This window comes from Pleurodeles waltl, chromosome 4_2 (genome assembly GCF_031143425.1).
Source record: "Pleurodeles waltl isolate 20211129_DDA chromosome 4_2, aPleWal1.hap1.20221129, whole genome shotgun sequence".
Classification (NCBI taxonomy): Eukaryota; Metazoa; Chordata; class Amphibia; order Caudata; family Salamandridae; genus Pleurodeles; species Pleurodeles waltl.
The window spans coordinates 702,519,831-702,525,190 of record NC_090443.1 but is presented as its reverse complement, the minus strand read 5'-3'; positions in this window follow the sequence as shown (position 1 = coordinate 702,525,190).

The window sequence follows — 5,360 nt, the reverse complement described above, 5'->3', positions numbered from 1 at the left end:
TTATGGGATGCAAATGATCAGATGAAGGCAGGAGCTTAGCACCCCAATTTTTAGAAACATGCACAAAATTGCAACCATAAAACACCTTCAAAAAGCTCTAGTCATTGTTGGGCTTTTTACATTTTGGCAGAGCTTACATTCCAGACTATGCATCATACCATTATAAGACTTAATACATCCTAACTTTTCAAGCAAAGAGTGGACAGTCGAAAACACATGCATTCTCAGACCATTGCAACAAGACATGCTTGCAGCTATACATTTACACACTAGAGACAACAAAACAAATTTGGTCATCAGAGTAATTGCTGAAGCCATTGATTTCACCTATGCAACATTCAAAGAGGGTGATACCATTCCTATTACACACACAAATCACATTTGTATTCCACAACTGAACAACGCTTTGTTCCCCAGAAAAAAATTGTGACGGCTGTTAAAGGAAGACCTCTGGTCCAGGGGAAATGCATGTTGTATCTCCAAACTCAAAAGCCGGTGTTCCTAATGCCAGGGAACTACATCCATGTTTAATTCAATGGGTGACGTTTCTGATGTTGATTATGTTTTTGACCCTAAATTATAAACTCAAGAATTTCTCCAATATGAACCACACTACCCAGTTCCAGCGAACACTTTGCCTATTGAGCAATATCAAATAATATGTACACTGATGGCTCAGCCCAATCAGAAGTAGGCACCAAACATCAATACTCTTCCACCTGTGTGGTTGTTAGTGGCTACTTGAAGGATGGTGAATTCCATCCACAACACACGTGCACACAGACATTAGGGGACTGCACTGCACAATTAACCAAGACCAAGGCTCTGTTGATGGCAATGGAACACACAGATCCAGGACAGTTAACACTAATTGTCTGTGATTCGTACTACTGTGTCCAGTCCTTCAATGAATACCTGCATTAATGGCGTCACAATGGATTCAGAGATTCTAAAGGCAACACCATCAAACACAGACTACTGTCATGTGGTGTGGGATTGGACTCAGTTACCCACAATTCAGGGGATGCTGCTGCCCAAATCCAGCAGCCTCGCTGGTACAATGGGAGACAACATGACAATCTGTGAATGCGCCAAAACCATGGGTCAAAGCGTGGTAACACCTATGCTCCACCCATGGAAAACCTTGCCAATGCAGAGTAACACTGCAACAACTTGAGCTACCTTGAATAACTCAAGATTTACTATACCACACAGAACCACACAAGGCCATTCTGCTTGGCATAGTAAATCTGACTTAAGGGCTTGCGTCACCTTACCACCAAGCCCTTAGTAAAGCTGGGCAATGGTGCTGCTAACGTGCCACAAAATCCTAGCTATTATCAATACTGAATAGTGGATTCAGCGCTAGAGGACGATGGATTGAAGTGACACAGGTTTGAGGGGATGTCACCAATGGGATGTGTGAGGACCATCAATAACAATAACATTCAATATCATAAAACCTCAGTCAATAACTACACTAGTTTAGTAATAAAAGGTCATAGATTTATTTACCTATATTAACAATGCTAATGTCACAAAGATAACTCTCAAACACAGATGATAAGCATAGGAGATTTATAGCAGTTGGTTAAAATGACATACATTTCTCAATTTGATTAATACAATTAAACAAATTATCTCCAAAAGAATCACACTCATTATTAATACTAAAACTGGTAATAATGGCAGAGTATACATTAGTTCAGCATCAAATGATCTCAAAACACACCATGAGCATATCAAGATTAATTCCCTAACTAACCACAAATTAACATTGACATGTTGGACTTTATGTAAAAAGAATTTAGTAACACAAATTTAGAAAAACTCCATACTTAATTATGTTATAAAAAACTATTAATGTTCAGCAATAAAATCGTTAGCTGCAGCTGGTACCTGGAAAGCAAGAGAGACACAATTCACATTTAATAACATACATTACCACAAAGGTAGTAACAGCAAATAATCAGCTTCAGCTTGAGGACACCATCTGTTATATCATCCGAAGATTCAGGCCTAACGACAACTAGTCTTGAATCTCGTCTGCTCTCCAAGAATCACTCGAGAAGAAAGAACCAACCCTCAATCATTCTACCAAGGTTGTTATACTAAATTCTAATCAACTCCTGATTGGTCAGTCTATGGGGTTGTTTAATTTCAGCCAATCAACAGCTAAATTGATGACCGAAACTTAACAAATCTAAGTTAATGTTAACACTTTCTTTTGATGTATATTTTCTTCTTCCGTCTCATCTGTAACTCCATTGTCTCGTCCCCTCTCGAGTATCTTGTTCTCAGGAAGAAACTTTTACGGATTATTTTACTTCCATCCTTGAGGAAAGACAAGATGTTAGTAACATTTCCAAACAATTGGGCATTTCAACTTATGCAATGCTTGGTTAATATACGACCTTGTAAAACATAACGCTGCAACCCACTAGGGGTAGCTGCGGGTACGTCTACACAGGCTTTGAATACACTCATTATGGAAGCTTTGAATCATGGAAAATTACCACTGTTTTTTAATATAATTTTGCTTAGCCAAGAACGTCAAAACAAACATTTCAGAAGTTTCTCGTTGTACACATTAGTTCATTACACATTTTTAATATGAAAATCATTAATAAACATATTAGAAAATTCACACTCTCACAGTGCTTAGGTACACCAAAAACACTGAATCGCCATGGCTGTCCCTTCCCCTGAGTTTCATTGTTTTACATTGACCCCTATCCTAAATCCTATTTAACCACAAAAAGTGCATGTTGATTAAGAACAATTTTCATGCTCATGTCGATTGAGGCTGTTGCTTGATCAGATATCAAAATCGAATACATATTGGCATGCTGAATAGTAAAAATCAGTTCTCTAGATGTCCATTTGATCAATTCTGTCAATGAATACTGCAGATTTAAAACAAGGAGAACTATGCAACTAAATGAGTTGCAAAGTCAAGGGCCTGACAATGTATTTTTTAAATATGCATGAAAACAAATTGAGATGTGGGCAATCTATCTATAGAATGACATTCTCTGACTAGTAAGAGACCGTTAAAGCACCATCTTAAATGTTTTACTAAGGAGGCAAGGCATAATATACTTTATGGAGATAATTCCAAAAACCAACATCATTGGCAGTGGTTTTATTAACCAAAGAAAGCTATTTGTTCACAATTTTAACTAAAACATGTATATATCTACTTTTGTTACTTAATAATCTAGCAAATAACATAGTCAAACTATGTATTTTAGCAATGGCATAGTATACCAACACGAGTTCCACTCAATCTTAGGTTAGTTTATATGATTAATTTATACAAAATTCTAGAATGTTTTTCCTTTTTGTGGCATGATTTAACTCTTTCACATTAAATTAAGTAATTCTTCTATATTTCATAGTCATCAGTCAAGTGTGGAATTCAAACTTTCTAAACATATATATGCCAATCGGTATTAAGAGGCAAATAGCAGCCCAGAAAATTAATGTTCATAATACAAAAAATTCAATAGCTAACATTCTTCTGAGCACAGGCATGTTAAAACACTGGGTTAACATGAGATCATCAAGTGACATGCAGAACATACATGCAATTGGCATGCCTAAAGAAAGTCAATGTACGCCCTTCAATTACCAGTTTGTAGCTGTGGACAGGTCCTGCAGTGTAAATCTCATGGTAAGTTATTAAAACTCACAATGCTTAACATTTTACCTTATGGTTTTCTTTTCTCTAAATTTTTTTAATTCTTGTGTGATATAGTAGGCATTCCTTGGAATCTCAATGACCTCTTGGTGACATGAACCATTTCTCAAAATTTTGAAGTTTCCTCACTCTTTGATGGGGAAATCTGAAAGTTCTCATGTTGAGGTTAGCACAATTATGATTCGGCTCTGTGTATTCTGAGGTGCTTACCAAAATTTTTTTTTTAAGTTACTGAACTTTTTCTAAACCTCAGTCTTGTTTTGTAGTTTACCATAGAAGTGTGGATTAGGGAGGCTTCCCTCGCAGATATTACAGTTTAGTTCCTTTTGCTTATAAAATTGTGTATGTGGATAGGTCGGACAGGATAAGTGGTAGGACTGCCATCATTTGTTGAATTGTTTTTATCTGAATCGTCCATTTCCTTGAATCTTATTCCCGAGGGTGATATTCTTGTTTTAAATATTTTCCTTCCAAATCTAGGTCTAACAGAGGGGTGTCAGTTTACTATCCTCCCAGTTCAGCTCCTGAATTGGAGTTGAAATTCACTAACTTTATTTGACATGTAGCTCTCAATGCTTCTAACTTGCTAGCACTCTGCAACTTTAACATCTGGCTTGATAATGATAAACTAACCACATTTATTGTCCTAAGTAATTTGCGCACATCTATTGGTCTTTCACAAATGATTACTGATCCAAAATATTAGACCATTCATCTTATTGATTCTATCTTTACATATAAGGACTTAATTTAATATCTTAGAAGCCTTCCTGTCATCTGATCTGATCCCAGATCTCTTTCAATTGTGCTTCTGCTACAACCTCCTCCCATTGCAGTATGTCTTCTGTGTTAAAAATGGATTTTCGAGAGGGTCATTACCAATTATTTTCAGGCAGGCCTTTTGTTAAAGTACTTAGGGACAGATGTAGAAAGCATTTTGCATGGTGCAAACTGCGAAAATCGCAGTTTGCACCATGCAAAATGCCTTTTGCGATGCACATTCACAATTTGCGAGTCGGTTCGGACTCGCAAATTGTGAATGCGACCAGCAAATAGGAGGGGGAGTTCCCTTCCTATTTGCGACTCGCATCGCTATGCTATATTGTTTTGTAACTGCGAATGCGGTCGCAAAGCAATTCACAGTTACCACCAGTGTCACACTGGTGGTAACCCATTCGCAAAAGGGAACGGGTCCCCATGGGAGCCCTTCCCCTTTGTGAATGTTGTCAATAAGGGTTTTTCAGAGCAGGCAGTGGTCCAGCGGACCACTGCCTACTCTGAAAAACTGAAACCAAGAGGTTTTGTTATTCTTTTTATTTTGCAACTCGTTTTCCTTCAAGGAAAATGGGCTGCAAAATAAATAAAAAAACTGCTTTATTTAAAAAGAAGTCACAGACATGGAGGTCTGCTGACTTCAGCAGGCCACCATCCCTGTGAGTGCAGGGACTCGCTATGGGGTCTGAGACACCGTACTACATCCGATTTTGCAAATCGGAAATTGCAAGTTGCACCGACTCGCAATTATCGATTTGCAAAATCGGAAATTGCTAGATCTAGCCCTTAATTTCAGGCCTGGATACTAATTCTTCCACCAGTAAGATTAAGGTTCTTGATCATTTCAATTCTCATAGGAGATATCCTTCTTGTCATACCCAGG